We start from the raw sequence: 23,401 nt of genomic DNA, 5'->3' as shown, positions 1-23,401 counted from the left end.
AGGGTCCCAGTGACACATACAACTAAAACAACATATATACAGTGAAAAATGGGTGTAACATGCCAGGCAAGATGGTACTTTCCTACACAACCCCCCCCCCAAACGAAGGACAATAAGACTAGCCATGACCTGATGAGTCTTCATTGTCTAATTGGAAATATCTGGAGAGTCCATCTGCATTGGAGTGGCTACTCCCAGGTCTATGTTCCACTGTATAGTCCATTCCCTGTAGGGATATGGACCACTTCAACAATTTAGGATTTTCACCTTTCATTTGTTTTAGCCAAAGTAGAGGTTTGTGGTCTGTCTGAACAATGAAGTGAGTGCCAAACAGGTATGGCCTCAACTTCTTCAGAGCCCAGACCACAGCAAAGGCCTCCCTCTCTATGGCAGACCAACGCTTTTCTCTAGGGGTCAACCTCCTACTAATAAAAGCAACAGGTTGATCCTGGCCCTCAGAATTAAGTTGTGATAGGACTGCCCCTACTCCTAATTCAGATGCATCAGTTTGGACATAGAATTTTTTAGAGTAACAAGGGCTTTTCAGGACAGGTGCAGAGCACATGGCCTGCTTCAGCTCCTCAAAAGCTTTCTGACAGTTTGCTGTCCATAATACCTTTTTAGGCATTTTCTTGGATGTGAGGTCATTAAGAGGGGCTGCAATGGAGCCATAGTTCTTAATGAACCTCCTGTAATACCCAGTGAGGCCTAGGAAGGCTCTCACCTGAGTCTGAGTGGTAGGGGGAACCCAATCAATAATTGTTTGGATTTTCCCCTGAAGTGGTGCAATCTGTTCCCCACCAACAAGGTGTCCCAGATAAACCAACTTACCCTGCCCTATCTGGCACTTTGAAGCCTTGATAGTGAGGCCTGCCTTTTGTAGGGCCTCCAAAACTTTCCATAGGTGGACCAGGTGATCATCCCAGCTGGAGCTAAAGACAGCTATATCGTCCAAATATGCTGCACTGAAAGCTTCCAGCCCTTGCAGGACTGTGTTCACCAACCTCTGAAAAGTGGCAGGTGCATTTTTCAAACCAAAAGGCATTACAGTAAACTGGTAATGTCCTCCAATGGTAGAAAATGCAGTCTTAGGTTTAGCATCTTCTGACAATTTGATCTGCCAATACCCTGCAGTCAAATCAAAAGTGCTTAGATACTTGGCAGATGCCAGTGTATCTATGAGCTCATCTGCCCTGGGTATAGGGTGAGCATCAGTTTTGGTTACCAAGTTGAGACCTCTATAGTCTACACAAAACCGCATTTCCTTCTTTCCATCTTTGGAATGGGGTTTTGGTACCAGTATCACAGGAGAAGCCCATGGACTGTCAGAGTGCTCAACCACTCCTAGTTCTAACATTTTCTGGACCTCTTGCTTTATGCAGTCCCTGACATGGTCAGGCTGCCTATAGATCTTACTTTTGACAGGCAAGCTGTCTCCAGTATCTATAGTGTGCTCACACCAAGAAGTGGTACCTGGCACAGTAGAGAAGAGTTCAGAGAATTGATCTAGGAGATTTATGCAATTGTCTTTCTGCTCAGCAGTAAGACAATCAGCCAAAACTACACCTTCCACAAGAGCATCTTGTTCTGTGGAAGAGAAGAGATCAGGTAGAGGATCACTGTCTTCTTCCTGTCCCTCATCAGTTGCCATGAGCAGGGTGAGATCAGCCCTGTCATAGTAGGGTTTCAGGCGGTTGACATTGAGCACCCTAAGGGGACTCCTGGCAGTGCCTAAGTCAACTAAATAGGTGACTTCTCCCTTCTTTTCAACAATTGTGTGGGGTCCACTCCATTTATCTTGGAGTGCTCTTGGGGCCACAGGCTCCAAGACCCACACTTTCTGCCCTGGTTGGTACTAAACCAAAACAGCCTTCTGATCATGCCATTGCTTCTGGAGCTCTTGGCTCTCCTGAAGGTTTTTACTGGCCTTTTTCATGTACTCAGCCATCCTTGATCTGAGGCCAAGTACATAATCCACAATATCCTGCTTAGGAGCTTTTAAAGGTTGTTCCCAACCCTCCTTTACAAGTGTGAGTGGACCCCTAACAGGGTGTCCAAAAAGAAGTTAAAAGGGGCTGAAGCCCACTCCTTTCTGGGGTACCTCCCTGTAGGCAAAAAGGAGGCATGGTAGAAGGATATCCCATCTCCTGCGGAGTTTTTCAGGGAGACCCATAATCATGCCTTTGAGAGTTTTATTAAATCTCTCCACCAGTCCATTTGTTGTGGATGATAGGGTGTTGTGAACTTGTACGTTACACCACACTCCTTCCACATGGCCTTTAAGTATGCAGACATGAAATTGCTTCCTCTGTCTGATACTACTTCCTTTGGGAAGCCCACCCTGGAAAATATTCCCAGGAGGGCCTTTGCCACTGCAGGTGCTGTAGTGGTCCTTAAAGGAATAGCTTCAGGATATCTTGTGGCATGGTCCACTACCACCTATTGCCTGAAGCAGTAGGGGGGTCAAGGGGGCCAACTATGTCAACCCCTACCCTTTCAAAGGGAACCCCAACCACAGGCAGTGGGATAAGGGGTGCCTTTGGGGTGCCACCTGTATTGCCACTGGCTTGACAGGTTTCACAGGACTTACAAAATTCCTTTGTGTCCTCAGACATTCTAGGCCAATGAAACAGGGGAACAAGCCTGTCCCAAGTTTTCATTTGTCCTAGATGCCCAGCTAGGGGAATGTCATGTGCCAGGGTTAGGAGGAACTTTCTGTACTCCTGAGGAATCACTAATCTCCTGGCAGCTCCAGGTTTAGGATCCCTATGCTCAGTGTACAAGAGGTTGTCCTCCCAGTAAACTCTGTGAGAGTCACTGACATCCCCATTAGCCTGTTTGACAGCTTGCTGTCTGAGACCCTCTAATGTGGGACAGGTTTGCTGTGCCACACTCAGCTCCTCTCTGGCAGGCCCCCCTTCACCCAAAAGCTCAGCAGTGTCTGCTTCCAGCTCCTCTGGTGTAGGTTCTGCAAAGGGAGGGAATTCTTCTTCCTCAGAAGTTGAATCTACTGTAGAGGGAGGGATAGTAGGAAGTGGTTTGCTTCTACTAGCCCTAGCTTTAGGGAGCACTTGGTCCATTGTTCCAGGATCCAAGCTTCCCTGTCCTTTTTGCTTTTTGGCCTGAGCTCTTGTCAAAGCAAAAATATGCCCTGGGATGCCCAGCATTGCTGCATGGGCCTCCAACTCCACATCTGACCAAGCTGATGTCTCCAAATCATTCCCTAATAGACAGTCTACAGGTAAATCTGAAGCTACCACAACTTTCTTTGGACCAGTAACCCCCCCCTCAGTTGAGATTTACAACAGCCATGGGGTGGCTAAGTGTGTTATTGTGAGCATCGGTTACTTGGTACTGGTGACCAAGTAGGTGTTGTTCAGGGTGGACCAGTTTCTCTATGACCATAGTCACACTGGCTCCAGTGTCCCTTTAGGCCTGAACCTCAACACCATTTATTAGGGGTAGCTGCTTGTACTTATCCATATTAAGGGGACAAGCAACTAAGGTGGCTAAATCAATAGCCCCCTCAGAGACTAACACAGCCTCTGTGGCCTCCCTAACAAGGCCAACCCCAACTAAGATACCAATAGTGAGCCCAGCTACTCCCTTGGATTGGCTATTAGTAGGTTTGCTCCCACCACCACTGCTATTAGTAGGGACACTAGGTGTAGCAGTAGGGGTTGTAGTGGTAGGAGGCTTGGTGCCTTTCTTTGGACAACTGGGATCTGTTGTCCAATGGCCTTTTATTTTACATAAATAGCACCATGGTTTCTTTTCCTTGTTCTGATTAAAAGAGGATTTGGGACCACCACCCCCACCAGAGTGTTTTTGTGGGCCTGATGAAGACTCATTTTTAGATTTGTCCCCACCCTTGTCAGAAGACTTACCATCCTTCTTTTTGTTGCCATCTTTGTCACCCCCTGTATGAACTTTTCTGTTCCCCCTTGTTCTGACCCATTTGTCTGCCTTCTTTCCCAATTCTTGGGGAGAGGTCAGATCAGAGTCCACCAAGTACTGGTGCACCAAATCAGACACACAATTATTAAGAATATGCTCTCTCAGGATCAAGTTATACAGGCTGTCATAATCAGTAACTTTACTGCCATGTAACCACCCCTCCAAGGCCTTCACTGAATGGTCAATGAAATCAACCCAGTCTTGTGAAGACTCCTTTTTGGTCTCTCTGAACTTTATCCTGTACTGTTCAGTGGTTAAGCCATAACCATCCAGGAGTGCATTCTTAAGAACTTGGAAATTATTAGCATCATTTTCTTTCACAGTAAGGAGCCTATCCCTTCCTTTTCCACTAAATGATAGCCATAGGATAGCAGCCCACTGCCTTTGAGGGACATCCTGTACAACACAGGCCCTCTCAAGTGCAGCAAACCACTTGTTAATGTCATCCCCCTCCTTATAAGGGGGAACTATCTTGTGCAGATTCCTGGAATCATGCTCTTTTGCAGGATGACTATGGGGAATACTGCTGCTGCCACCATGGGTTTCTAAACCCAGTTTCTGTCTCTCCTTCTCTACTTCTAAAGTCTGTCTATCCAAATCCAGCTGTTGCTTCTTGAGCTTCAGTCTGGTTTGTTCCACTCTCAATCTATTGAGCTCCCTTTCTAACAATCTGTCATCAGGGTGGGTGGGAGGGACATGCCTTGAAACAGAAGTATGGTGAGAATGGACAGAAGGAGACCTGTCCCTTACAGAAGCCACCCTAACAGCTTGGCTAACAGAAACATCACTACCAGTATGGTGAGAATAAATGCTTTTGCTATGATGTGAGACAACACTATTTATATGGTGTGGCTCATCATCATTACCAACTATGCTAGACTGTCTAGTAATGGGCAGGCTAGGAAGTTTCTTTCCTGAATCTTTTCCTGGGGGAGTCCCTGGATCAGATTGAGAACCATTAGCTACTTTTTCAACAGATGGGGCACTTCTAGCCTTATCCTGTTCTCTAAGCATGTTAAGTAACAGTTCCAAGGAAGGATTCTTCCCTACACTCAAACCTCTCTCTACACAGAGACTCCTTGCTCCTTTCCAGCTAAGGTGGTCATATGCAAGTTTGGACAGATCAACATTTTGGCCTGTGCCAGACATTTTTAGAGAGAGTTAAAGTGATAGTAAAAGATAAAAAGTTTGTCAGAGCTTTTAGAAAGACAGAGAAAAAAAAACTTTTTAAACTTTTTAGAACTTTTTAGAAAGTTATAAGTACTTTTCAGCACTTAGAAAAGAGTGAAAAGAGGAGATGCAAATCTTTTTGGCTATGTGTATATACACTGACCTTGTTTTGTATATTTTTCTCTTATGAAAAGTACAATGACAAGAGTGGTAAGTAGTCTCAAAGCACTTATCCCACCGCTGCACAACCAATGTAGGAGGCTGGACTGGCTTGTAGTGAGTACCAAGGGGTACTTGCACCTTGCACCAGGCCCAGTTATCCCTTATTAGTGTATAGGGTGTCTAGCAGCTTAGGCTGATAGATAATGGTAGCTTAGCAGAGCAGCTTAGGCTGAACTAGGAGACGTGTGAAGCTACTACAGTACCACTTAGTGTCATATGCACAATATCATAAGAAAACACAATACACAGTTATACTAAAAATAAAGGTACTTTATTTTTATGACAATATGCCAAAGTATCTTAGAGTGTACCCTCAGTGAGAGGATAGGAAATATACACAAGATATATATACACAATAGCAAAAATATGCAGTATAGTCTTAGAAAACAGTGCAAACAATGTATAGTTACAATAGGATGCAATGGGGAAACATAGGGATAGGGGCAACACAAACCATATACTCCAAAAGTGGAATGCGAACCACGAATGGACCCCAAACCTATGTGACCTTGTAGAGGGTCGCAGGGACTATTAGAAAATAGTGAGAGTTAGAAAAATAACCCTCCCCAAGACCCTGAAAAGTGAGTGCAAAGTGCACTAAAGTTCCCCTAAGGACAAAGAAGTCGTGTTAGAGGAATAATGCAGGAAAGACACAAACCAACAATGCAACAACTGTGGATTTCCAATCTAGGGTACCTGTGGAACAAGGGGACCAAGTCCAAAAGTCACAAGCAAGTCGGAGATGGGCAAATGCCCAGGAAATGCCAGCTGCGGGTGCAAAGAAGCTTCTACTGGACAGTAGAAGCTGAACGTTCTGCAGGAACGACAAGGGCTAGAGACTTCCCCTTTGGAGGATTAATCCCCCACGCCGTGGAGAGTCGTGCAGAAGTGTTTTCCTGAAGAAAGAATGCCAACAAGCCTTCCTAGCTGTAAATCGTGCGGTTAGGGTTTTTGGATGCTGCTGTGGCCCAGGAGGGACCAGGATATCGCCAATTGCGTCTGGGGACAGAGGGGGCATCGAGCAAGAAAAGGAACCCTCTCAGCAGCAGGCAGCACCCGCAGAAGTGCCAGAAACAGGCACTACGAGGATGCGTGAAACGGTGCTCACCCGAAGTCGCACAAAGGAGTCCCACGTCGCCGGAGGACAACTTAGGAGGTCGTGCAATGCAGGTTAGAGTGCCGTGGACCCAGGCTGGACTGTGCACAAAGGATTTCCGCCGGAAGTGCACGGAGGCCGGAGTAGCTGCAAAAGTCTCAGTTCCCAGCAATGCAGTCTGGCGTGGGGAGGAAAGGACTTACCTCCACCAAACTTGGACTGAAGAGGCACTGGACTGTGGGAGTCACTTGGACAGAGTTGCTGGATTCAAGGGACCTCGCTCGTCGTGCTGAGAGGAGACCCAGCGGACCGGTGATGCAGTTCTTTGGTGCCTGCAGTTGCAGGGGGACGATTCCGTCGACCCACGGGAGATTTCTTCTGAGCTTCTAGTGCAGAGAGGAGGCAGACTACCCACACAGCATGCACCACCAGGAAAGCAGTCGAGAAGGCGGCAGGATCAGCGTTACAGAGTTGCAGTAGTCAGCTTTGCTACTTTGTTGCAGTTTTGCAGGCTTCCAGCGCGGTCAGCAGTCGATTCCTTGGCAGAAGGTGAAGAGAGAGATGCAGAGGAACTCTGATGAGCTCTTGCATTCGTTATCTAAAGAATTCCCCAAAGTAGAGACCCTAAATAGCCAGAAAAGGAGGTTTGGCTACCTAGGAGAGAGGATAGGCTAGCACCACCTGAAGGAGCCTATCAGAAGGAGTCTCTGACGTCACCTGCTGGCACTGGCCACTGAGAGCAGTCCAGTGTGCCAGCACACCTCTGTTTCCAAGATGGCAGAGGTCTGGAGCACACTGGAGGAGCTCTGGGCACCTCCCAGGGGAGGTGCAGGTCAGGGGAGTGGTCACTCCCCTTTCCTTTGTCCAGTTTCGCGTCAGAGCAGGGCTGGGGGATCCCTGAACCGGTGTAGACTGGCTTATGCAGAGATGGGCACCATCTGTGCCCATCAAAGCATTTCCAGAGGCTGGGGGAGGCTACTCCTCCCCAGCCCTGACACCTTTTTCCAAAGGGAGAGGGTGTAACACCCTCTCTCTGAGGAAGTTCTTTGTTCTGCCTTCCTGGGCCAAGCCTGGCTGGACCCCAGGAGGGCAGAAACCTGTCTGTGAGGTGGCAGCAGCTGTAGCTGCAGTGCAAGCCTCAGAGAGCTTGTTTGGCAGTACTGGGGGTCCATAGTGGAGCCCCGAGGATGCATGGAATTGGCTCCCCAATACCAGATTTGGAATGGGGGGAAAATTCCTTGATCTTAGACATGTTACATGCCATGCGAAGCTACATATAGGTGTTGACCTATATGTAGTTCACGCGTGTAATGGTGTCCCACACTCACAAAGTCTGGGGAAATAGCCCTGAACTATTTGGGGCCACCTTTGCTAGTGCATGAGTGCCCTCACACTTAGTAACTTTGCACCTAACCTTCAGCAAGTGAAGGTTAGACATATAGGTGACTTATAAGTTACTTAAGTGCAGTGATAATGGCTGTGAAATAACATGTGTGTTATTTCACTCAGGCTCCAATGTCAGCACTGGGTAAAGGTTTGTCTGAGCTCCCTGTGGGTGGCGAAAGAAATGCTGCAGCCCATAGGGATCTCCTGGAACCCCAATGCCTTGGGTACCTTAGTACCATATACTAGGGAATTATAAGGGTGTTCCAGTATGCCAATGTAAATTGGTAAATGTAGTCACTAGCCTATAGTGACAAATGTAAAGGCAGAGAGAGCATGAGCACTGAGGTTCTGGTTAGCAGAACCTCAGTGACACGGTTAGGCACCACACAGGGAACACATATAGGCCACAAACTCTGAGCACTGGGGCCTGGATCCAGTGAGACAGGCACAAATATACTGACATACATGTAAAATTCATGGTAACAGGTCAAGAAAGATTGTACTTTCCTACATGTTCCCAGTCCAGGACTCTCCCACCTGTACCCAGGTATGAAGCAGTAGGAGACGGTGCCACTATACCCAGGAGTGTCTATAGTCCGGGACTCTCCCACCTGTACCCAGGCATGAAGCAGTAGAAGACTCTCCACGTGTACCCAGGCATGAAGCAGTAGAAGACTCTCCCACCTGTGCCCAGGCATGAAGCAGTAGAAGACTCTCCCACCTGTACCCAGGCATGAAGCAGTAGAAGACTCTCCCACCTGTACTCAGGCATGAAGCAGTAGAAGACTCTCCACCTGTACCCAGGCATGAAGCAGTAGATAACTCTCCCACCTGTACCCAGGTATGAAGCAGTAGAAGACTCTGCCACTATACCCAAGAGTGTCTCCACTTCAGGACTCTCCCACCTGTACCCAGGTATGAAGCAGTAGCAGACGGTGCCACTATACCCAGAAGTGTCTCCACTCAAGGACTCTCCCACCTGTACCAAGGTATGAAGCAGTAGATAACTCTCCCACCTGTACCCAGGTATGAAGCAGTAGAAGACTCTCCCACTTGTACCCAGGTATGAAGCAGTAGATAACTCTCCCACCTGTACCCAGGTGTGAAGCAGTAGCAGACGGTGCCACTATACCCAGAAGTGTCTCCACTCAAGGACTCTCCCACCTGTACCAAGGTATGAAGCAGTAGAAGACTCTCCCACCTGTACACAGGCATGAAGCAGTAGATAACTCTCCCACCTATACCCAGGTATGAAGCAGTAGCAGACGGTGCCACTATACCCAGAAGTGTCTCCACTCAAGGACTCTCCCACCTGTACCAAGGTATGAAGCAATAGAAGACTCTCCCACCTGTACCCAGGTATGAAGCAGTAGAAGACTCTCCCACCTGTACCCAGGCATGAAGCAGTAGAAGACTCTCCCACCTGTACCCAGGTATGAAGCAGTAGAAGACTCTCCCACCTGTACCCAGGCATGAAGCAGTAGATAACTCTCCCACCTGTACCCAGGTATGAAGCAGTAGAAGACTCTGACACTATACCCAGGAGTGTCTCCAGTGCAGGACTCTCCCATCTGTACCCAGGCATGAAGCAGTATATAACTCTCCCAATTGTACCCATGCATGAAGCAGTAGATAACTCTCCCACCTGTACCCAGGTATGAAGCAGTAGATAACTCTCCCACCTGTACCCAGGTATGAAGCAGTAGAAGACTCTCCCACGTGTACCCAGGCATGAAGCAGTAGATAACTCTCCCACCTGTGCCCGGGTATGAAGCAGTAGAAGACTCTCCCACCTGTACCCAGGCATGAAGCAGTAGATAACTCTCCCACCTGTACCCAGGCATGAAGCAGTAGATAACTCTCCCACCTGTACCCAGGCATGAAGCAGTAGAAGACTCTCCAACCTGTACCCAGGCATGAAGCAGTAGAAGACTCTCCCACCTGTACCCAGGTATGAAGCAGTAGATAACTCTCCCACCTGTACCCAGGTATGAAGCAGTGGATAACTCTCCCACCTGTACCCAGGTATGAAGCAGTAGAAGACTCTGACATTATACCCAGGAGTGTCTCCAGTCCAGGACTCTCCCACCTGTACCCAGGTATGAAGCAGTAGAAGACTCTCCCACCTGTACCCAGGTATGAAGCAGTAGATAACTCTCCCACCTGTACCCAGGTATGAAGCAGTAGAAGACTCTCCCACCTGTACCCAGGTATGAAGCAGTAGATAACTCTCCCACCTGTACCCAAGTATGAAGCAGTAGCAGACGGTGCCACTATACCCAGAAGTGTCTCCACTCAAGGACTCTCCCACCTGTACCAAGGTATGAAGCAGTAGGAGACTCTCCCACCTGTACCCAGGTATGAAGCAGTAGATAACTCTCCCACCTGTACCCAGGCATGAAGCAGTAGAAGACTCTCCCACCTGTACCCAGGTATGAAGCAGTAGTAGACTCTCCCACCTGTACCCAGGTATGAAGCAGTAGATAACTCTCCCACCTGTACCCAGGTATGAAGCAGTAGGAGACTCTCCCACCTGTACCCAGGTATGAAGCAGTAGATAACTCTCCCACCTGTACCCAGGCATAAAGCAGTAGAAGACTCTCCCACCTGTAGCCAGGCATGAAGCAGTAGCAGACGGTGCCACTGTACCCAAGAGTGTCTCCACTTCAGGACTCTCCCACCTGTACCCAGGCATGAAGCAGTAGAAGACTCAGCCACTATACCCAGGATTGTCTCTAGTCCAGGACTCTCCCACCTGTACCCAGGTATGAAGCAGTAGCAGACGGTGCCACTATACCCAGAAGTGTCTATAGTCCAGGACTGTCCCACCTGTACCCAGGTATGAAGCAGTAGGAGACTCGGCCACTGTACTCAGGAGTGTCTCCAGTCCAGGGCTCTGGCACCTGTACCCAGGCATGAAGCAGTAGCAGACGGTGCCACTATACCCAGAAGTGTCTCCAGTCCAGGGCTCTGGCACCTGTACCCAGGTGTATCTCTATGTCACCTGTATAGTTAGGGACGTCGACATTCGGATATTGTATCAGCGTTTCCGGTGTAGTGAAAGCCGTGCTGCGGGATTTATACTATTTCTTGTGACTGTACACTCCGCTCCGTTTGCTTAAAGTTTTCCTCACTCTCAGAGAAAGTTTATAATCTCACAGAGAGAGGTTAGTAACTCCTGGATGGCTATTGCTTCATCAAAGTAGCAGTGATGGGAAGTAACCTCATGCCTAAGCAATGCTGTGACATGTTCCTACTATGAAGACTTATAATTGGTGTTTTCGATGCAGCGATATCGGATACTTCTACTTAAGGGCCTTCGGAGATCCTGAACATTTCTACGGATTCTCTCCAGTATGCCTTCGCTGAGGTTGTATCATCTCTCCACCTGACGTGAAAGCCTTGCACATTCTGAACATTAAGGTGCTTTCTCCCCAGTGTGGTGTTTCTGATGCAGTGGCAACTAACCCTTCTGCACATGTGAAGGAGGCTGGACTGGCTTGTAGTGAGTACCAAGGGGTACTTACACCTTGCACCAGGCCCAGTTATCCCTTATTAGTGTATAGGGTGTCTAGCAGCATAGGCTGATAGATAATGGTAGCTTAGCAGAGCAGCTTAGGCTGAACTAGGAGACGAGTGAAGCTCCTACAGTACCACTAGTGTCATATGCACAATATCATAAGAAAACACAATACACAGATATACTAAAAATAAAGGTACTTTATTTTTATGACAATATGCCAAAAGTATCTCAGTGAGTACCCTCAGTATGAGGATAGGAAATATACACAAGATATATGTACACAATACCAAAATATGCAGTAATAGTATTAGAAAACAGTGCAAACAATGTATAGTTACAATAGGATGCAATGGGGACACATAGGGATAGGGGCAACACAAACCATATACTCCAAAAGTGGAATGCGAACCACGAATGGACCCCAAACCTATGTGACCTTGTAGAGGGTCGCTGGGACTATTAGAAAATAGTACGGGTTAGAAAAATAGCCCACCCCAAGACCCTGAAAGTGAGTGCAAAGTGCACTAACGTTCCCCAAAGGACATAGAAGTCGTGATAGAGGAATTCTGCAGGAAAGCCACAAACCAACAATGCAACAACGATGGATTTCCAGTCGAGGGTACCTGTGGAACAAGGGGACCAAGTCCAAAAGTCACAAGCAAGTCGAAGATGGGCAGATGCCCAGGAAATGCCAGCTGTGGGTGCAAAGAAGCTGCTACTGGACAGTAGAAGCTTAGGTTTCTGCAGGAAGGACAAGGGCTAGAGACTTCCCCTTTGGAGGATGAATCCCCCACGCCGTGGAGAGTCGAGCAGAAGTGTTTTCCCGCCGAAAGACCGCCAACAAGCCTTGCTAGCTGCAAATCATGCGGTTAGGGTTTTTGGATGCTGCTGTGGCCCAGGAGGGACCAGGATGTCGCCAATTGCGTAAGGGGACAGAGGGGGCGTCGAGCAAGACAAGGAGCCCTCTCAGCAGCAGGCAGCACCCGCATAAGTGCCAGAAACAGGCACTACGAGGATGCGTGAAACGGTGCTCACCCGAAGTCGCACAAAGGAGTCCCACGTCGCCGGAGAACAACTTAGGAGTGTGAGAAAGTAGCCTCTTTCTAGCCTTGTTACCCCCACTTTTGGCCTGTTTGTGAGTGTATGTCAGGGTGTTTTCACTGTCTCACTGGGATCCTGCTAGCCAGGGCCCAGTGCTCATAGTGAAAACCCTATGTTTTCAGTATGTTTGTTATGTGTCACTGGGACCCTGCTAGTCAGGGCCCCAGTGCTCATAAGTTTGTGGCCTATATGTATGTGTTCCCTGTGTGGTGCCTAACTGTCTCACTGAGGCTCTGCTAACCAGAACCTCAGTGGTTATGTTCTCTCATTTCTTTCAAATTGTAACTAACAGGCTAGTGACCAATGTAGGAAAGTACCATCTTGCCTGGCATGTTACCCCCATTTTTCACTGTATATATGTTGTTTTAGTTGCATGTGTCACTGGGACCCTGTTCACCAGGGCCCCAGTGCTCATAAGTGTGCCTGAATGTGTTACCTGTGTAGTGACTAACTGTCTCACTGAGGCTCTGCTAATCAGAACCTCAGTGGTAATGCTCTCTCATTTCTTTCAAATTGTCACTGACAGGCTAGTGCCCAATTTTACCAATTTACATTGGCTTACTGGAACACCCTTATAATTCCCTAGTATATGGTACTGAGGTACCCAGGGTATTGGGGTTCCAGGAGATCCCTATGGGCTGCAGCATTTCTTTTGCCACCCATAGGGAGCTCTGACAAATCTTACACAGGCCTGCCACTGCAGCCTGAGTGAAATAACGTCCACGTTATTTCACAGCCATTTTACACTGCACTTAAGTAACTTATAAGTCACCTATATGTCTAACCTTTACCTAGTAAAGGTTGGGTGCTAAGTTACTTAGTGTGTGGGCACCCTGGCACTAGCCAAGGTGCCCCAACATTGTTCAGGGCCAATTCCCCGGACTTTGTGAGTGCGGGGACACCATTACACGCGTGCACTACATATAGGTCACTACCTATATGTAGCTTCACAATGGTAACTCCGAATATGGCCATGTAATATGTCTATGATCATGGAATTGCCCCCTCTATACCATCCTGGCATAGTTGGCACAATCCCATGATCCCAGTGGTCTGTAGCACAGACCCTGGTACTGCCATACTGCCTTTCCCGGGGTTTCACTGCAGCTGCTGCTGCTGCCAACCCCTCAGACAGGCATCTGCCCTCCTGGGGTCCAGCCAGGCCTGGCCCAGGATGGCAGAACAAAGGACTTCCTCTGAGAGAGAGTGTTACACCCTCTCCCTTTGGAAAATGGTGTGAAGGCAGGGGAGGAGTAGCCTCCCCCAGCCTCTGGAAATGCTTTCTTGGGCACAGATGTGCCCAATTCTGCATAAGCCAGTCTACACCGGTTCAGGGGACCCCTTAGCCCTGCTCTGGCGCGAAACTGGACAAAGGAAAGGGGAGTGACCACTCCCCTGACCTGTACCTCCCCTGGGAGGTGCCCAGAGCTCCTCCAGTGTGCTCCACACCTCTGCCATCTTGGAAACAGAGGTGCTGCTGGCACACTGGACTGCTCTGAGTGGCCAGTGCCACCAGGTGACGTCAGAGACTCCTTGTGATAGGCTCCTTCAGGTGTTGCTAGCCTATCCTCTCTCCTAAGTAGCCAAACCCTCTTTTCTGGCTATTTAGCGTCTCTGTCTCTTGGGATTCCTTAGATAACGAATGCAAGAGCTCATCCGAGTTCCTCTGCATCTCTCTCTTCACCTTCTGCCAAGGAATCGACTGCTGACCGCGCTGGAAGCCTGCAAAACTGCAACATAGTAGCAAAGACGACTACTGCAACTCTGTAACGCTGATCCTGCCGCCTTCTCGACTGTTTTCCTGGTGGTGCATGCTGTGGGGTTAGTCTGCCTCCTCTCTGCAGTAGAAGCTCCGAAGAAATCTCCCGTGGGTCGACGGAATCGTCCCCCTGCAACCGCAGGCACCAAAAAGCTGCATTACCGGTGCCTTGGGTCTCCTCTCAGCACGACGAGCGAGGTCCCTCGAATCCAGCAACTCTGTCCAAGTGACTCCCACAGTCCAGTAACTCTTCAGTCCAAGTTTGGTGGAGGTAAGTCCTTGCCTCACCTCGCTAGACTGCATTGCTGGGAACCGCGACTTTTGCAGCTACTCCGGCCCCTGTGCACTTCCGGCGGAAATCCTTCGTGCACAGCCAAGCCTGGGTCCACGGCACTCTAACCATCATTGCACGACTTTCTAAGTTGGTCTCCGGCGACGTGGGACTCCTTTGTGTAACTTCGGGTGAGCACCGTTTCACGCATCCTCGTAGTGCCTGTCTCTGGCACTTCTCCGGGTGCTACCTGCTGCTAAGAGGGCTCCTTGTCTTGCTCGACGTCCCCTCTACCTCCTGGTCCAATTTGCGACCTCCTGGTCCCTCCTGGGCCACAGCAGCATCCAAAAACGCTAACCGCACGATTTGCAGCTAGCAAGGCTTGTTGGCGTTCTTTCGGCGGGAAAACACTTCTGCACGACTCTACAAGGCGAGTGGGATCCGTCCTCCAAAGGGGAAGTGTAGGAGGCTGGACTGGCTTGTAGTGAGTACCAAGGGGTACTTGCACCTTGCACCAGGCCCAGTTATCCCTTAATAGTGTATAGGGTGTCTAGCAGCTTAGGCTGATAGATAATGGGAGCTTAGCAGAGCAGCTTAGGCTGAACTAGGAGACGTGTGAAGCTACTACAGTACCACTTAGTGTCATATGCACAATATCATAAGAAAACACAATACACAGTTATACTAAAAATAAAGGTACTTTATTTTTATGACAATATGCCAAAGTATTTTAGAGTGTACCCTCAGTGAGAGGATAGCAAATATACACAAGATATATATACACAATAGCAAAAATATGCAGTATAGTCTTAGAAAACAGTGCAAACAATGTATAGTTACAATAGGATGCAATGGGGAAACATAGGGATAGGGGCAACACAAACCATATACTCCAAAAGTGGAATGCGAACCACGAATGGACCCCAAACCTATGTTACCTTGTAGAGGGTCGCTGGGACTATTAGAAAATAGTGAGAGTTAGAAAAATAACCCTCCCCAAGACCCTGAAAAGTGAGTGCAAAGTGCACTAAAGTTCCCCTAAGGACAAAGAAGTCGTGTTAGAGGAATAATGCAGGAAAGACACAAACCAACAATGCAACAACTGTGGATTTCCAATCTAGGGTACCTGTGGAACAAGGGGACCAAGTCCAAAAGTCACAAGCAAGTCGGAGATGGGCAAATGCCCAGGAAATGCCAGCTGCGGGTGCAAAGAAGCTTCTACTGGACAGAAGAAGCTGAGGTTTCTGCAGGAACGAAAAGGGCTAGAGACTTCCCCTTTGGTGGACGGATCCTTCTCGCCGTGGAGAGTCGTGCAGAAGTATTTTCCCGCCGAAAGAACGCCAACAAGCCTTGCTAGCTGCAAATCGTGCGCTTAGCGTTTTTTGGACGCTGCTGTGGCCCAGGAGGGACCAGGAGGTCGCAAATTGGACCAGGAGAGAGAGGGGACGTCGCGCAAGACAATGAGCCCTCTCAGCAGCAGGTAGCCCCCGGAGAAGTGCAAGAAACAGGCACTACGAAGATGCGTAAAACGGTGCTCACCCGAAGTCGCACAAAGGAGTCCCACGTCGCCGGAGACCAACTTAGAAAGTCGTGCAATGCAGGTTAGAGTGCCGTGGACCCAGGCTTGGCTGTGCACAAAGGATTTCCGCCGGAAGTGCACAGGGGCCGGAGTAGCTGCAAAAGTCGCGGTTCCCAGCAATGCAGCCCAGCGAGGTGAGGCAAGGACTTACCTCCACCAAACTTGGACTGAAGAGTCACTGGACTGTGGGGGTCACTTGGACAGAGTCGCTGGATTCGAGGGATCTCGCTCGTCGTGCTGAGAGGAGACCCAAGGGACCGGTAATGCAGCTTTTTGGTGCCTGCGGTTGCAGGGGGAAGATTCCGTCGACCCACGGGAGATTTCTTCGGAGCTTCTGGTGCAGAGAGGAGGCAGCATGCACAAGCAGGAAAACAGTCGAGAAGGCGGCAGGATCAGCGTTACAGAGTTGCAGTAGTCGTCTTTGCTACTATGTTGCAGGTTTGCAGGCTTCCAGCACGGTCAGCAGTCGATTCCTTGGCAGAAGGTGAAGAGAGAGATGCAGAGGAACTCGGATGAGCTCTTGCATTCGTTATCTAAAGTTTCCCCAGAGACAGAGACCCTAAATAGCCAGAAAAGAGGGTTTGGCTACCTAGGAGAGAGGATAGGCTACTAACACCTGAAGGAGCCTATCAGAAGGAGTCTCTGACGTCACCTGGTGGCAGTGGCCACTCAGAGCAGTCCAGTGTGCCAGCAGCACCTCTGTTTCCAAGATGGCAGAGGTCTGGAGCACACTGGAGGAGCTCTGGACACCTCCCAGGGGAGGTGCAGGTCAGGGGAGTGGTCACTCCCCTTTCCTTTGTCCAGTTTCACACCAGAGCAGGGCTAAGGGGTCCCCTGAACCGGTGTAGACTGGCTTATGCAGAATTGGGCACATCTGGGCCCAACAAAGCATTTCCAGAGGCTGGGGGAGGCTACTCCTCCCATGCCTTCACACCATTTTCCAAAGGGAGAGGGTGTCACACCCTCTCTCAGAGGAAGTTCTTTGTTCTGCCATCCTGGGCCAGGCCTGGCTGGACCCCAGGAGGGCAGATGCCTGTCTGAGGGGTTGGCAGCAGCAGCAGCTGCAGTGAAACCCCAGGAAGGGCAGTTTGGCAGTACCAGGGTCTGTGCTACAGACCACTGGGATCATGGGATTGTGCCAACTATGCCAGGATGGCAGAGGGGGCAATTCCATGATCATAGACATGTTACATGGCCATATTCGGAGTTACCATTGTGAAGCTACATATAGGTAGTGACCTATATGTAGTGCACGCGTGTAATGGTGTCCCCGCACTCACAAAGTTCAGGGAATTGGCTCTGAACAATGTGGGGGCACCTTGGCTAGTGCCAGGGTGCCCTCACACTAAGTAACTTTGCACCTAACCTTTACCAGGTAAAGGTTAGACATATAGGTGACTTATAAGTTACTTAAGTGCAGTGTAAAATGGCTGTGAAATAACGTGGACGTTATTTCACTCAGGCTGCAGTGGCAGGCCTGTGTAAGAATTGTCAGAGCTCCCTATGGGTGGCAAAAGAAATGCTGCAGCCCATAGGGATCTCCTGGAACCCCAATACCCTGGGTACCTCAGTACCATATACTAGGGAATTATAAGGGTGTTCCAGTAAGCCAATGTAAATTGGTAAAAATGGTCACTAGCCTGTTAGTGACAATTTGGAAAGAAATGAGAGAGCATAACCACTGAGGTTCTGATTAGCAGAGCCTCAGTGAGACAGTTAGTCACTACACAGGTAACACATTCAGGCACACTTATGAGCACTGGGGCCCTGGGTTACCAGGGTCCCAGTGACACATACAACTAAAACAACATATATACAGTGAAAAATGGGGGTAACATGACAGGCAAGATGGTACTTTCCTACACAACCCCCCCCCCCCAAACGAAGGACAATAAGACTAGCCATGACCTGATGAGTCTTCATTGTCTAAGTGGAAATATCTGGAGAGTCCATCTGCATTGGAGTGGCTACTCCCAGGTCTATGTTCCACTGCATAGTCCATTCCCTGTAGGGATATGGACCACCTCAACAATTTAGGATTTTCACCTTTCATTTGTTTTAGCCAAAGTAGAGGTTTGTGGTCTGTCTGAACAATGAAGTGAGTGCCAAACAGGTATGGCCTCAACTTCTTCAGAGCCCAGACCACAGCAAAGGCCTCCCTCTCAATGGCAGACCAACGCTTTTCTCTAGGGGTCAACCTCCTACTAATAAAAGGAACAGGTTGATCCTGGCCCTCAGAATTAAGTTGTGATAGGACTGCCCCTACTCCTAATTCAGATGCATCAGTTTGGACATAGAATTTTTTAGAGTAACAAGGGCTTTTCAGGACAGGTGCAGAGCACATGGCCTGCTTCAGCTCCTCAAAAGCTTTCTGACAGTTTGCTGTCCATAATACCTTTTTAGGCATTTTCTTGGATGTGAGGTCATTAAGAGGGGCTGCAATGGAGCCATAGTTCTTAATGAACCTCCTGTAATACCCAGTAAGGCCTAGGAAGGCTCTCACCTGAGTCTGAGTGGTAGGGGGAACCCAATAAATAATTGTTTGGATTTTCCCCTGAAGTGGTGCAATCTGTTCCCCACCAACAAGGTGTCCCAGATAAACCACCTTACCCTGCCCTATCTGGCACTTTGAAGCCTTGATAGTGAGGCCTGCCTTTTGCAGGGCCTCCAAAACTTTCCATAGGTGGACCAGGTGATCATCCCAGCTGGAGCTAAAGACAGCTATATCGTCCAAATATGCTGCACTGAAAGCTTCCAGCCCTTGCAGGACTGTGTTCACCAACCTCTGAAAAGTGGCAGGTGCATTTTTCAAACCAAAAGGCATTACAGTAAACTGGTAATGTCCTCCAATGGTTGAAAATGCAGTCTTAGGTTTAGCATCTTCTGACAATTTGATCTGCCAATACCCTGCAGTCAAGTCAAAAGTGCTTAGATACTTGGCAGATGCCAGTGTATCTATGAGCTCATCTGCCCTGGGTATAGGGTGAGCATCAGTTTTGGTTACCAAGTTGAGACCTCTATAGTCTACACAAAACCGCATTTCCTTCTTTCCATCTTTGGAATGGGGTTTTGGTACCAGTACCACAGGAGAAGCCCATGGACTGTCAGAGTGCTCAACCACTCCTAGTTCTAACATTTTCTGGACCTCTTGCTTTATGCAGTCCCTGACATGGTCAGGCTGCCTATAGATCTTACTTTTGACAGGCAAGCTGTCTCCAGTATCTATAGTGTGCTCACACCAAGAGGTGGTACCTGGCACAGTAGAGAAGAGTTCAGAGAATTGATCTAGGAGATTTATGCAATTGTCTTTCTGCTCAGCAGTAAGACAATCAGCCAAAACTACACCTTCCACAAGAGCATCTTGTTCTGTGGAAGAGAAGAGATCAGGTAGAGGATCACTGTCTTCTTCCTGTCCCTCATCAGTTGCCATGAGCAGGGTGAGATCAGCCCTGTCATAGTAGGGTTTCAGGCGGTTGTCATGGAGCACCCTAAGGGGACTCCTGGCAGTGCCTAAGTCAACTAAATAGGTGACTTCTCCCTTCTTTTCAACAATTGTGTGGGGTCCACTCCATTTATCTTGGAGTGCTCTTGGAGCCACAGGCTCCAAGACCCACACTTTCTGCCCTGGTAAGTACTGAACCAAAACAGCCTTCTGATCATGCCATTGCTTCTGGAGCTCTTGGCTGGCCTGAAGGTTTTTACTGGCCTTTTTCATGTACTCAGCCATCCTTGATCTGAGGCCAAGTACATAATCCACAATATCCTGCTTAGGAGCTTTTAAAGGTTGTTCCCAACCCTCCTTTACAAGTGTGAGTGGACCCCTAACAGGGTGTCCAAAAAGAAGTTCAAAGGGGCTGAAGCCCACTCCTTTCTGGGGTACCTCCCTGTAGGCAAAAAGGAGGCATGGTAGAAGGATATCCCATCTCCTGCGGAGTTTTTCAGCGAGACCCATAATCATGCCTTTGAGAGTTTTATTAAATCTCTCCACCAGTCCATTTGTTTGTGGATGATAGGGTGTTGTGAACTTGTAAGTTACACCACACTCCTTCCACATGGCCTTTAAGTATGCAGACATGAAATTGCTTCCCCTGTCTGATACTACTTCCTTTGGGAAGCCCACCCTGGAAAATATTCCCAGGAGGGCCTTTGCCACTGCAGGAGCTGTAGTGGTCTTTAAAGGAATAGCTTCAGGATATCTTGTGGCATGGTCCACTACCACCAAGATAAATCTATTGCCTGAAGCAGTAGGAGGGTCAAGGGGGCCAACTATGTCAACCCCTACCCTTTCAAAGGGAACCCCAACCACAGGCAGTGGAATAAGGGGTGCCTTTGGGGTGCCACCTGTCTTGCCACTGGCTTGACAGGTTTCACAGGACTTACAAAATTCCTTTGTGTCCTCAGACATCCTAGGCCAATGAAACAATGGAACCAGTCTGTCCCAAGTTTTCATTTGACCCAGGTGCCCAGCTAGGGGAATGTCATGTGCCAGGGTTAGGAGGAACTTTCTGTACTCCTGAGGAATCACTAATCTCCTGGCAGCTCCAGGTTTAGGATCCCTGTGCTCAGTGTACAAGAGCTTGTCCTCCCAGTAAACTCTGTGAGAGTCACTGACATCCCCATTAGCCTGTTTGACAGCTTGCTGTCTGAGACCCTCTAATGTGGGACAGGTTTGCTGTGCCACACTCAGCTCCTCTCTGGCAGGCCCCCCTTCACCCAAAAGCTCAGCAGTGTCTGCTTCCAGCTCCTCTGGTGTAGGTTCTGCACAGGGAGGGAATTCTTCTTCCTCAGAAGTAGAATCCACTGTAGAGGGAGTGTCAAAGCCCAGCTCACCTGAGTTCTTGTTCAGTTCTGATGGAGGTTGAAGACAATCCGACCCCACCCTGAAACTGCTTGTTCCAGCACACTAGTTTTTAAAACAGTGCACTAAGAACAGAAGCTCAAGAGAAGGGGGGAAGTGGATAAAATAAAAAAAAAAGAGACAACACCGTTCTTGCGTTTCCACTGTTGAAGTGCTGCACAAATCTGTGGCCCTTTCTGACTTCTGTAGAAACTGGTGCCTAATGAAACATAAACAAAGAACAGATAAGTGCAACCTATTCCTAAATGGGTTCCTAACTATCCCTTTATTTATTAGAAATTCTCTTCTAAAAGTACCTCTTGGATCCTGGTCTCTAGTTTCCAGGTTTGGAATGTGTTACTGCTCTGGGATGTGTTTTCTATTACTGTAAAGCTTCTAAAACATTAAACAAATACCATTATCAGAATTACCAATATCAAACATTCATCATAATATAACTAAAGCCTAAATTCCCAATAGCAGACTCACTTTTCGCATATTTCCAGAATCTTTTATAAAACAAATACTGTACTTTTACATCAAAATACAGCATGTAATTTGTGCAAGTCCTTGATTTACTGTTTGCCTTGCTGTCAATGGTTTCCACTGTTCGATTCCCAAAAGTTCCATGAAAAAAAACAATGTCCACTTCACAAAGTCCTGCAAAATACTCCTGCAACAAAGAGCCTGAATCACAATGCTCGTGGAAGGCACTTCGCCTCAAACTGTCTATACACGAATCCAGAAATTGCCGTCAAAGCTCCCTCAGGTAATAAAAAGTTTTGCACTTACTTGTTGCTGGCAAGAGATACTGATCAGTCTAACCTTGTCTTCTTTCTCTTTTGCAGGTTACTCGTAGGAGAGAGGCTGAGGCAAGGAGGAACCGGAAACCAGAAGAAGGAAGAGCCAGCAGCTGCGCCCATTGAAGTCAAAGAAAGTCTGTAAAGAGCAGGAGTGCCAGCGCCGAGGGATCTGTTCTCAGGTAAGCGGGAGGTAGACGAGCACAAGCACTGGGTGAGGCTCGGGGGATGCCTTTTATAGACAGGGCTGGGTGTGGTTTGAAGAGCTGGGTGTGGTTTGAAGGGCTGGGTGTGGTCCTCACATGCTGCACATGTTCTTGGAAGGTGTGCAGAGCTGGGTGTGGTTTGAAGAGCTGGGTGTGGTCCTCACATGCTGCACATGTTCTTGAAAGGTGTGCAGAGTTTCAGTTATTATGCAAATGAGTTGGATTAACACATGGCCTAGGGAGGAGTGTTTTAAAGAAGCCTTGGTAAAAGCAAGGCCCAATGTGTAAACAAAACAGCACATTAAACAACATACACAGAAGCCTAGGGGGGGCGGGAAGGTGAGATAACAAGAAAGGCTTTCAATAGTAAGTTTAAAAGGGAGCTATTACAGAACCCACTAGTGCAGTGAGAGGGGACATGCTCTTTGCTGTGTACAAACCCTAACAGTTGCCCCCCTCAAAGGCCCTCCTACAGGACGGGTTTTCCTGGATGTTTTAAATAAAACCGTCTAATCAGCTGTGGGGCATGTACATATGATGCTGGTTCCCATGAATTCTCAGATTCATCATATCCTTTCCATTCTACTAAATAAAACAGACGTCCACTAATTCTTTTTGAGTCTTTTATGCTTTTCACTTCATATTCCAGATTTCCCTTAATTGGTATGGGTGGAGGTGGTGGTTCAGGTCGGGTTTTTGAGTTGTACGGCTTAAGCAAGGACACATGGAATGTAGTATGTACTGGATATTCTTTTGGTAAATCTAATTTTACTGTTACCGGGTTTACTATGGCAGTTATACTAAAGGGTCCAATGAAACGTGGTTGCAGCTTTCGGGATCCCTCTATGTTTAGGTTTTTTGTGGAGAGCCATACCTTGTCACCAATTTTATACATTGGGGCCTCAGACCTGTGTTTGTCTGCTTGTCTTTTCATGCTTTCCTTGTACTTTAATAAATGTTTCCTGGCTTTGTCTTGTATGTCACCTAACCTCGTTAGTCTATCCGTTACTGTAGGCAACAGGGAATCTTCTAACAAAATGGGTATAGCTCTTGGATGATACCCCTGCAAGAAATAGAATGGTGAGCAAAGTAGAGCTGAATGCTCAGTATTATTATAAACAAACTCTGCTACAGGAAGAGCTTCCAACCATTCACTAGAATAATCAGCCAATAAACAACGTAGCGTTTGAAGTAAGGTTTGGTTCAGTCGTTCAGTCTGTCCATCTGTCTCTGAGTGGAAAGCAGTGGATAAGGCCACATCTATTTTCAGTTTTTCACATAATTTTTTCCAAAATCTGGAGTTGAACTGGCTCCCTCGGTCTGACACCACTTTGCTTGGCAAACCATGTAAACGCACAATTTCCCTTATAAAAATATCGGCAAAATCTGCCGCCGTGGGTAATTTCCGTAATGGTACAAAATGTGCCATTTTAGATAAAAAATCCACTATAACCAACACTGTTGTGAAGGATTTTACAGGTGGTAAACCTACAA

Source organism: Pleurodeles waltl, chromosome 5, assembly GCF_031143425.1.
Source record: "Pleurodeles waltl isolate 20211129_DDA chromosome 5, aPleWal1.hap1.20221129, whole genome shotgun sequence".
Classification (NCBI taxonomy): domain Eukaryota; kingdom Metazoa; phylum Chordata; class Amphibia; order Caudata; family Salamandridae; genus Pleurodeles; species Pleurodeles waltl.
This window is presented reverse-complemented; position numbering follows the sequence as displayed.